Raw genomic sequence first — 12,720 nt, 5'->3', positions numbered from 1 at the left:
TCATGCGTGCGAGCGATATGAGCCTCAAATGCGGTCTCCAAATGAGACTCATATTGCTCGCATGCATGCATACAGCATTCAAAAAATTCTAATCATTGCCCATTTTTTTTAGGTCCCAATTAGCATACAATATTTAAAAAATGTTTTTAAAAACGTTAAAATTAATGAATTTATGCTCTTATTTTACATTAAACAAATTTTTTTTAATATTGAGGTTTTTTCTTAAAAATTTTTTTCCGAAATTTCTACGCGGTCACCCATCCAAGTTGCGACTCCGGTGAATATTGCTTGATCTCTTAGCGTTTTTCATTGGGAAAACTAGTGCGCACTGAGTGTGCATTCACCGCTGGCAATTGGACGTTTCGGTTCGCGCGATGACGATACCAACGGAAACGCCCAATTTCCTTCAACGAGTGCACACTCAGTACGCACTAGTTTTTCCAGTAAAAAACGCTATTAATTCGTGCGTAGATATCAATAAAAACGCCGCTTGCAGACAAAGTTTAGGCGCCACAACTCTTTTAAATTTATTTTTTTAAGGAATATATATGTATACCCGGCGTACATGCACCGGCATAAATGTCTCTCCGCGCTGACGCTCGGCTGCCGCACACACCCGAGCACACCCTACGCGAAGCGCGCACGTACGTGTTTCGCGGCAGCGCGGCGGAGGTTGGAGTGCCGGCAGAAAGTAGTGGGGGCCGTTTTGATACCGCATCTTCCTCGCTCGATGCTGGATCGAGAGAGAAGACACAGAATCGAGGTGCTCGAGAAACTGACATAAATGCTGTCCCTTGTGCCTATACGGCCGGTATACGGGATACCGCGATTCGTCGCGCGCTGTTGTAATTTTTAATTGCATAAAGAAATTTACTCGGATACGAATATTTGTCTGAAAAATAATGTTAATAGAATTACAATTTTTAATAATAAATTAAAATTATGTCATCACGGCAATACAGCACTTGCACGAACAGAAAAATTTTCTTCATCTAACAAGGGGAGGACCAGGTAAGAGACCCTGGGATTTTGATCCCAATTTTTTTAGTTATTTTTGGAGACAAAAAAAAAGTTTACGTTTCCCGGCGTTTCATCGAATAGACCTTAGTTTCGAAATAATAAATTTGTGAAAATTGGCCATATCGCGGCGCGCCATATGAGCCTTCCCGGTAACTGTTCTCGCAACCAGTGCAGTCGGCTCCGTGCGTTAGGTGCTTGCTTCACAATCGTAAGATCCGGGTTCGCTCCCGGATGTTTAAAATATTTTTTTTTCTTTTTTTTTAAATAAATGTATTTGTTTATCTTGATAATATTAATATAGCAGTGCTCGGAGTTAGTTGCTCATTTCGAGCCGATTCTTGAAGCGACGCCCACTGTCCCCCCACTACCGCTCGCCGCTCGACAGCCGAGCCGGCGATCACGCGGCAGGCGCTTTGCATCAGGAGCGTCCCTGAGTGAAAAACACGCGTACTGGTAGCGTACCATTCGAGAAATTTGTTATAAAAACTTTTCCTTTTAACTTAATTTTTATAATAATAATGTACGGTAATTAGAATTTAAACAATAGTTTTCCACATCACCTCTGAGGTACTATTACAGATGCGTTTTTTTTAATGTGGTTTCTCCAGTAGGCCTAGTCCACTAAAAAATTTAAGAAAATAAAATATACAGCTCAAGATTAAAATATTTTATAATGTAAAATACTTGATGAAATACAAACACGGTAGAGTAGAATATTTCTTTATGTATTTTACTGCGTAAAACGCAGAATAGATTTTTTAACTAATTTTATAAAAAGTTAATTTGATCTTCTGGGTCGTTTGCACGATACTAAAGATGATATATCTACGGGGATTGTGGATGTACCAATTCTCATCAATGAAGATAATGATGCATCATTCAAACAGGAACGTTTATCCGTTTTTATGATCTTTATTTTAGAGAAGGAGCATTCGCAGAGATATGTGGATCCAAACATAGAAAAAATTCGAAGACCAAAATTTCTAAGTTGTGGATAACGTGATACATCTAAAATTTTGAAAAACTCGACCCCTTTTTCTTGCCGTGCTTTTAAAGAAATGTCACACTGTAAATCGCAAAGTTCTTCCTGAAATTCTAGGCTTTGTTCCTCGATTTGTACAGTGAGCGGATTTTCAAAAAGAATTAAATCTTTTCTTAACGTTTCAAAATCATTAAAGCGCTTATTAAATTGACTTATTAAAGACTCAATTACATAAAATTGGTTTTCAAAATTACATTTTTTGTCGTGTTCTTTAAAGAGAATCTGGCAGGATGGAAAAAAATGAAAATTATTATTTTCTAAATGGTTTTTAAATAATATTAATTTTCTGCGGAAAGAATCGACATGGCTAACGAGTTCTGAAATGATTTGGTCAGTTTTTTGCAGCTTTAAGTTTAAAGTATTTAAATGATTCGTCATGTCAGTTATTAAAGAAAGCTCGCAAAGTGAATCTAAATCTTCAAAAAAAAATTTTAATTTATCATATTCAGCAGGAACCTGATCTTGCAAGAAAAGGAAAACCTCTTTTCTTATTGCGAAGAATTTTTCTAAACATTTCCCTGCGCTGAGCCACCGAACTTCACAATAAAGGGGCACAGTGTGTGTGAAGCTGGCACATCATTTGGTGGAAAATCACTAAACATTGACAGTTCTGAGTTTATTTTCAATAGTTCTACAGTTCCTGATAGATAAAACAAATAGTTCTGGCCTTTAAAGTGAAAAAAACGCATAGGACAAAGTGAGGTGCCAGGTTCACGCAGCACCTCAGTTTGTCCTACGACATTTTCCAGACCGAATTCTTGTAGGATTTTAAAAGATCTATAGTTCTAGATGAGTTCTAGAAAGAGTTCCAGCGTTTAACATAGTTTTTTTATTTTTTTTCATTTTTTTTTTATAAAACATTTATGTTATAATATTATATAATAGAGTTCCGTGTACAAAAAAATATTTTTCCTACAGTTCTCAACATATTAAAGCGCGTGCCGAAGAGTTCCGGGCGATTCCGATATTAGTTAATTAACAAAAAATTAATAACTCTCGAAAAAGCTGATTTTCCGCACATATAGGTGAGGTGCTGGACTTTTTCGAAGAGTTCTGTGTACGAAAAAATATTTTTCCTACAGTTCTCAACATATTGAAGCGCGTGCCGAAGAGTTCCGGGCGATTCCGATATTAGTTAATTAACAAAAAATTAATAACTCCCGAAAAAGCCGATTTTCCGCACATATAGGTGAGGTGCTGGACTTTTTCGAAGAGTTCTGTGTACGAAAAAATATTTTTCCTACAGTTCTCAACATATTGAAGCGCGTGCCGAAGAGTTCCGGGCGATTCCGATATTAGTTAATTAACAAAAAATTAATAACTCCCGAAAAAGCCGATTTTCCGCACATATAGGTGAGGTGCTGGACTTTTTCGAAGAGTTCTGTGTACGAAAAAATATTTTTCCTACAGTTCTCAACATATTAAAGCGTGTGCCGAAGAGTTCCGGGCGATTCCGATATTAGTTAATTAACAAAAAATTAATAACTCCCGAAAAAGTCGATTTTCCGCACATATAGGTGAGGTGCTGGACTTTTTCGAAGAGTTCTGTGCACGAAAAAATATTTTTCCTACAGTTCTCAACATATTAAAGCGCGTTCCGAAGAGTTCCGGGCGATTGCATAATTTATTAGTTAATAATAAATTGTTAACTCCCGCCAAACACGTATTTTGTCATATATGGGTGAGACGCTGGTCTTTATTCGAGAGTTCCGTGTACAAAAAAATATTTTTCCAATAGTTCTTAACGTAACAAAGCGCCTTCCGAAGAGTTCCGGTCGATTGCATAATTTATTAGTTAATAATATTTATTAGTTAATAATAAATTATGCAATCGACCGGAACTCTTCGGAAGGCGCTTTGTTACGTTAAGAACTATTGGAAAAATATTTTTTTGTACACGGAACTCTCGAATAAAGACCAGCGTCTCACCCATATATGACAAAATACGTGTTTGGCGGGAGTTAACAATTTATTATTAACTAATAAATTATGCAATCGACCGGAACTCTTCGGAAGGCGCTTTGTTACGTTAAGAACTATTGGAAAAATATTTTTTTGTACACGGAACTCTCGAATAAAGACCAGCGTCTCAACCATATATGACAAAATACGTGTTTGGCGGGAGTTAACAATTTATTATTAACTAATAAATTATGCAATCGACCGGAACTCTTCGGAAGGCGCTTTGTTACGTTAAGAACTATTGGAAAAATATTTTTTTGTACACGGAACTCTCGAATAAAGACCAGCGTCTCACCCATATATGACAAAATATGGGTTTGGCGGGAGTTACCAATTTATTATTACCTAATAAATTATGCAATCGACCGGAACTCTTCGGAAGGCGCTTTGTTACGTTAAGAACGATTGGAAAAATATTTTTTTGTACACGGAACTCTCGAATAAAGACTAGCGTCTCACCCATATATGACAAAATACGTGTTTGGCGAGAGTTAACAATTTATTATTAACTAATAAATTATGCAATCGACCGGAACTCTCGGAACGCGCTTTAATATATTGAGAAATGTAGGAAAAATCTTTTTTCGTACACAGAACTCTTCGAAAAAGTCCAGCACCTCACCTATATGTGCGAAAAATCGGCTTTTTCGGGAGTTATTAATTTTTTGTTAATTAACTAATATCGGAATCGCCCGGAACTCTTCGGCACACGCTTTAATATGTTGAGAACTGTAGGAAAAGTATTTTTTCGTACACAGAACTCTTCGAAAAAGTCCAGCACCTCACCTATATGTGCGGAAAATCGACTTTTTCGAGAGTTATTAATTTTTTGTTAATTAACTAATATCGGAATCGCCCGGAACTCTTCGGCACGCGCTTCAATATGTTGAGAACTGTAGAAAAAATATTTTTTCGTACACAGAACTCTTCGAAAAAGTCCAGCACCTCACCTATATGTGCGGAAAATCAGCTTTTTCGAGAGTTATTAATTTGTTGTTAATTAACTAATATCGGAATCGCCCGGAACTCTTCGGCACGCGCTTTAATATGTTGAGAACTGTAGGAAAAATATTTTTTTGTACACGGAACTCTATTATATAATATTATAACATAAATGTTTTATAAAAAAAAAAATGAAAAAAAATAAAAAAACTATGTTAAACGCTGGAACTCATTCTAGAACTCATCTAGAACTATAGATCTTTTAAAATCCTACAAGAATTCGGTCTGGAAAATGTCGTAGGACAAACTGAGGTGCTGCGTGAACCTGGCACCTCACTTTGTCCTATGCGTTTTTTTCGCTTTAAAGGCCAGAACTATTTGTTTTATCTATCAGGAACTGTAGAACTATTGAAAATAAACTCAGAACTGTCAATGTTTAGTGATTTTCCACCAAATGATGTGCCAGCTTCACACACACAGGGGCACATCTGTATAAAGTGCGTTATATTCCTCAAGAAAGTTTTGAAACTTCCGATGAGAAAAGAATTTGTGACCGCCTTTAATTACGTTAATAATTTTTGTGACGGTTTGCATTGCAGTGCATAATTTTACAACTTTCCCGCATAACGCTTCTTGGTGTATAATGCAATGAATAATAGGAAATTTTAAACCTTGCTGCTTTATTTGACCGAAAAATCCATTTTTTGAACCTACCATTGCCTTTGCACCATCAGTTATGTAGAATAACGTATTATGGATCAATGTACAGAAAAGAGTGTCACAACAATGTTTAACTTAGTGTAGGAAGTAATGTATTATGGATCAATGTACAGAAAAGAGTGTCACAACAATGCTTAACTTAGCGAGATTGTAGAAGAGAAGACCCCGCGCAGGCTATCGGATGCCCGCATTTATACCGTGCGTCCTGTCGCCTTTTTGTCTTATTGACTCGTGCCCCGATGGAAGGGCGCGCTGGACGCACGGTTTACGCCGCATCTCGATCCTGCACAGACATGTTGACACATGTTTTCGCAACTTACAGTCTACATTACTAAAATTATGTACTGATTGGCGATCTCCTTGTTGGCCCTACACCTTGGCCATCCTGCAAAAGCATCAGTCCCTGATGCTACGATGCATCATTTGCATCTTTATCTTCTGATGATTCGGCATCTGGGTCACTCAAATCACATCCATTAGATATCCATTGCTTAATATTATCAATTGAAGTGGTTGTTGACCGGGGTCCTTCGTGTTCTCCTACTTTAGTTACTACATACCGGTCACCGCGCAAAATATGAGTAATTTCATATGGGCCCAAAAATTTGGGGCACAGTTTACTGCCGGGTGTGACTTGAGTGCGTTTTATTGCCACGAGATCGCCCATCGAGTAAATATTTTGTCGCTTTCTCTTACGATTATAAATACGCTGATTTTCTTTCTGTATTTTTTCTATCGCGTTTTTGGCTTGTTCACGTAAGGCCTCGCGTTCTTCTTGCAGCAATCGAATTGTTTCGTTTTCAGTTATTTCTTTTAATTCTAGGTCGTCTTTTAAACGCATGGTTTTTCCGATTAATAATTCGAAAGGTGACATGCCCGTGCTGCGAGACATGGAAGCGTTAATATATTGTTGTGCGCGATCTACAAATTTATACCACGTCTCTGGATGTGGAGCAGAAAGTTTAGTTAAAATTGGAATCACAATTCGATTGATACGCTCGACTTGTCCGTTTCCACGCGGTACGCCGGCCGTAATCAAAACATGCTCTATATTTTCGTCCGCACAGTATTTTTCGAATAAGTTAGCGGTAAAGGCAGTACCTCGATCTGATATAATTTGGCGCGGGTTTCCAAATACACTTGCTTGCTTTGATAAACGACCTATCGTTTCCTCTGCCGATGTCGATTTTGTTGGGTACAACCATGTAAATTTTGAGAACGCGTAACACTACTACTAGGAGAAGCGCGTAACATTTTTTTGTACTTGGTATAGGTCCTAAATGATCTACATGATATGTTTCTAACGGCGCGTTATATTTGGGTATACTTCTTAAAAATCCTTCTTGCTTTCCGTGTTTCCGTTCGGCAAGAATGCAAGTAATGCAATTCTTAATAACTTTATCTATTTTTTCACGCATTTTTGAAAACCAAAATTCTCGTTTTAAAAGTTGTTCCACTTTTTTTATTCCAAAATGACCTTTCTCATGAATTTGCTTTATTATATCTACTTGCATTGCTTTTGGAACCACGATGAGCATATTACCATCGCAATTTTTATATAGGATATTGTTTTGCAAAATATCGCTATAACCTCCACTTTCAGTCAACTTAATGATTGGCTTTAGTGCTTCATCCTTTTGCTGTGTATTCGCTAATCTCGCTATGAGACTATTATTGTCCTCTTGGAAATACATAACTTCTGGTAAATTCCGACTAAGAGCGTCGACGTGACGCATCGCTCTACCAGATCTATGTTCAATAGTATAATCAAATTCCTCTAATAACAACGCCCACCTCGCGACGCATATGCATAAATCTTTTTTATTCATTGTAAGGTGAATGCACGACAATCGGTAATAATCTTAAATGGTATACCCAGAAGATATACGCGGAACTTGTTCAATGCTCTAATTATAGCGAGAACTTCAAGTTCGTAGCTCGAATATTTTGATTCTGCTTGTGATGTTTTCCAGCTCGCATAATACACGGGATGAAATAATTGGTCTTGATCGTCCCGTTGACATAAAATTGCTCCGAAACCGTGGCTGGACGCATCAGTATGGAGTTCGGTATCTGCTCCCACACGATATAATTTTAACAGTGGCTCACAAGTTAGAATATCCTTTAATTTTTGAAATGCGCATTTTTGTTTATCTTCAAATTGAAATTGTGTTTCTTTTTTAAGAAGATCAGATAATGGGCGCGCGATCTCAGAATATCCTCGAATAAACTTTCTGAAATATCCGGTTAATCCAAGAAAACTTTGAATTTGTTTTGTATTAGTGGGAGCTGGAAAATTTATCACTGCTTGTGTTTTCTGTTCAGAAAGACGCACGCTTCCGTTTTCGATGATATGACCTAGATACTCGATTCGGTTACTGAGGAAACGACATTTATTCCAGTTAATATTTAGACCGTGTTCGCTCGCTACAGATAAAACATTTCGCAATCCTCGCATTCCTTCTTCTTCGTCGCGCAAGGGAATTATCAGGTCATCCAAATAAGTCAAGACGGTGCCATTAGAAATTAATTCTTGAAATGTGACATTTATAAATTTTTGAAATATTGCGGGTGAATTGCAAAGACCAAACGGAACTTTTAAAAATTCGAAGTGCCCATCTGGTATAATAAACGCTGTGTATTTGCAACTATCTTCGCTTATGGAAACGTGAAAAAATCCGTCTTTTAAGTCGAGGGTACTATAAAGTGATGCACTTTGCAAGCGGTCTATTTGATCATCTATTAACGGAAGTGGATATCGGTTTTTTATTATTTAACTTTTTATAATCGACGCACAACCGCATGTCACCGTTTTTCTTTTTAACAAGCGTTATTGGGCTAGCATACTCTGAAGTGCTGGGTCTGATAATTCCGTCGCGCAGCCAATTGTCGATTTGCTCGTTTACTTTAACTTTTTCGGCCGGCGCGAGCCTTCGCGGACGCTGATATACAGGTATTTCGTCTTTTAGTACGATCTGCATTTTAACGCTAGTTTTTTTTAATTTCTTTGGCTTATAATTTTTTATTATGTCTTCTATTTCGCGCTGGATCATGGAGTTTTCAATGTCGTGAATTTTCACTAGCTGCTGATTATTTGTTTTACATATAGATTCTTCGACATTTATGCAGAAAATTTCTGGTATTTTAGGAGTTTCGGATAAGTCAGTTACTCCATCAACGCGCTTCGTTATTGTCGCATTTTTTCCCATTATTTCGATATTCGCGTTTCTTAATAAATCTGAACCAAGTAATAAACTGTGATTTAGATGCATATCTGAGATTACATGTATTGTTAATTGAAAATCTTTGTCGTCTATTATTACATTAATTGTGAAACTTCCTAATGTTGATACATAGTCTTTACTCAAACTTTTACATGAAATTGCCGGACTCGAGAGTGGAGGGGAATGTCCTAATTTGATGTACTCTTCCGCCTTTATTAAGTGCAGATCGCTACCCGTATCTAACAAGGCGACTATCGATTTTTCTTTAATAATTACAGTTTTATATATTTTTTGGTCGTACTTTACCGGAACGTTGCATTCGTTAACCTGTTTAACGGCCGTACGCTTTCCGCAATTGGCCGCCACATGACCAAACTCCCTGCATTGGAAACATTTGGTGCCCTTGTCCTTGAACGGGCATTCTGCTGTTTTATGGTCCTTCCCTCCGCAATTGTAACATCTTCTAACGTCTGTTGATTTGCCATCCTGTGTTTGCGATGCTTCCCGCCTCATTTCCTTGCCTGGTCCCGCGGGCTGTTTTTTCTGGCTGTTTTTCATAACCTCATATTGTCCCACAGAACACGCGTGACTGTTAGTCGACTAGTAGCCGACTTTTCTCAGTTGACTTAAAGGCGACTTTCAATAGTTGACTATAACTCGACAGCAATTAACTGTTTGTTGACTATTTGTCGACTTGTGAAAGTCAATGGTTAATAAATAGTCGACTGATATATGACTCAAAGTCGACGAAAACTTTGTTCTTTTTATGACAAAAGATCTTATACTCTTTTAAGTTATTTATATCTTTTTGACAAAGCGTAAAGATATAAATGATAGATATTTTATCTTGCCAAAAAGACAATATAAAAAGAAATCTTAGTTTTAATTTGCTCGTAGCTCGTTAGCGTCCCTTACGGAAATGAACTATTGGAAAGCCAATAATCACTATTGACTTACAATAGTTATTATTAATTCTCTAATAGTGATTATGTAGCATCTAATAATTGGGTTATTTGCAATAATCATTTCCTAATAGTTTTTGAATGAGTAATTATTGATTTCATAATGAGATTATTTGCAATAATTATTCCCCAATAGTTCTTTTAGGAAATGATTATTGATTTCATAATCAGATTATTTGCAATAATCACCAGCACACTACTTTTAATAGTTAATATATAAATGATTGTTAGTCGACTATTCACAATAAACCCAATAAAAACTGGATCGTTTTATATACGTTTATTAAACGCAAGTATGGTATAAAACAGGTATAGATATGTGGCAGATACGTATATAGGTAAAACGGTTTTTATACGTTAGTGCAATATATAGTACGTTTATAATAATCGTTCTTATCACATATATATAATACGGAACGTATTTTATACGTTGAAAAATGGTTTATAAAATGCCAGAAATATTTATAACACGTATAAAAATACTATCAAATACAATTATATACTAATTAAATAAACATTTCTTAAATACGTTTATGATTTGTAAAAGTTGTCCCTTTAAATAACCTATCAAAAATAGAATTTAATATCCAGGTATAATATACTTTTTAATGTAAATATGTTAATAAAAGTTTAAACGTAAATTATATTTATATGTTTTCATTGCAGCAATATTTAAACGAATAATAAACGTATTTTATACACATTCGGTATAGCTAATTAAAGGTTTATTGAAAACGTATATTATTTATGAAATGAAAAACATTTATAAATCATTTTAGAAATATCGAATATGGTTAAAATCCAAGACATTCAATTATTAATAGTTATTTTACACGTAAAAACATATTACGGTGCTTTCAAAAATCGAGCGATTTGCTTTGGTTTTGACTCTCAAACATAGACTTTGTACTATGTCTATGGTCTCAAAGCTTTTTCGCGACGCCAGTCTTCGCGTCTTCGCGGCTTGCGCGGCTTCCACTAGGTGGCCACGCCGCGGAAGATTTTCTCGTGAGTCGAGTGCGGCCACAAGCATTATATCTAGGCGCTACCGCGACTGTTTTTCTAAATCTCACTTCAGTAAAACTTTTGGGAATTAATTGTTGTAATCTCAAGACGAAATTCGCTTTCGTTCTTTTCAAATGTGATGTGTATGTGGTTCGCTGTTCCACATAAAATTTTATATTTTTACGTGTAAATAACAATTTGTATGATTATTAAATCTTGTATATAAATGTTTAATTCAAATTTAATCTTTATTTAATCCTTTTGAACCAAAAGGAAGAAATATTTTTTTGGAAACTATAATTTATTACGTTTAAATTATTGATTTATCAATTGTATTTTATACGACTATATAAATTGTAGTGACTAATAGTCGACAAATAGTCGACTCACAGTCAACTTATTGTCAACTTGAAAAGTCGACTGACAGTCAACTACTTTTGGGACATTCGTCTACTATCAGTCGACTCACAGTCGACTGACAGATTGACTTAAAAGTCAACTCTTGCCTTTTATAGTCAGCTTAAAGTCGGCTCATAGTCGACTTCGTGTTGTGTGGGGTGTTAGTCGCTTTCTCAGGTCCTTAACATTTTTTGCGCCATACAGAATAGTTTTATTCATTGCTTCGTCTGGGATTCCTTCGATTATATACTGGATCTTGGCTTCAAATTCGATATCAGTATGACTAGCAATTTCCATCATACGATACATGTACTCGTGGTATGATTCATCATCCTCTTTTTTTGCCCGTGATAATTCTTTGTGCACTGACTTGCTGTTGATTGTTTTAGCAAATTCTTTAATTAGCGATTTTTTTAGTTTTTTCCACGAAGTAGCGCATTTTTCATATGACACAAATAACTTGGCTGATCCACGCAATAACTTTTTGGCGTATATTATTTTCTGAACTTCTGACCACCGACAAATTTTACTTGTTTCCTTGAATTCTTTCATCCATTTTCGGATATTTTCTTTCCCATTACCACTAAATGTTTGTAATGAATCTTCAACGTCTTTGAACGAAAGTGGTAGTCTCGTTGTCTTTTTTCTTCTCACTGTTGTCTCATTCTCACTGTCTTCTTCGCTATTGTTATCGCTATCAGTCTCTTCGTCACTGTCGCTATCACTATCAATCTCTTCGTCACTATCAATATTCTTCTCACCGGGTTTTCTTTTGCCGTCTTCTTCGTTCCCCTCTACATCTTTCGACTTCTTTCCGTCTTTTCCTTCCATTGAATTTCCTGCTTTGCAAATGGCCGCTCTCAATCGTTCGCGTAGTACTGTTTTGCTACCGTTAATTTGCAGATTTAATTTTTTAAGTTCTTCCTTCAGTTCATCGACGTGTAGTTCATCGATGTTTAACTCGTTGTCTGCCATGGCTTCACGGTACAACACTCGTTATACCGATTTACTTAAAGACGTATCGCGAACAGATATCTTAGGACGAGCCCCCAAAGTTGTAGGAAATAACGTATTATGGATCAATGTACAGAAAAGAGTGTCACAACAATGTTTAACTTAGTGTAGGAAGTAATGTATTATGGATCAATGTACAGAAAAGAGTGTCACAACAATGCTTAACTTAGCGAGATTGTAGAAGAGAAGACCCCGCGCAGGCTATCGGATGCCCGCATTTATACCGTGCGTCCTGTCGCCTTTTTGCTTTATTGGCTCGTGCCCCGATGGAAGGGCGCGCTGGACGCACGGTTTACGCCGCATCCCGATCCTGCACAGACATGTTGACACATGTCTTCGCAACTTACAGTCTACATTACTAAAATTATGTACTGATTGGCGATCTCCTTGTTGGCCCTACAGTTACAATAGCCAAACATTTTGAAAAATC

Source organism: Solenopsis invicta, chromosome 12 (assembly GCF_016802725.1).
Source record: "Solenopsis invicta isolate M01_SB chromosome 12, UNIL_Sinv_3.0, whole genome shotgun sequence".
NCBI classification, from domain to species: Eukaryota; Metazoa; Arthropoda; class Insecta; order Hymenoptera; family Formicidae; genus Solenopsis; species Solenopsis invicta.
Note: the sequence above shows the minus strand (reverse complement) of the source record.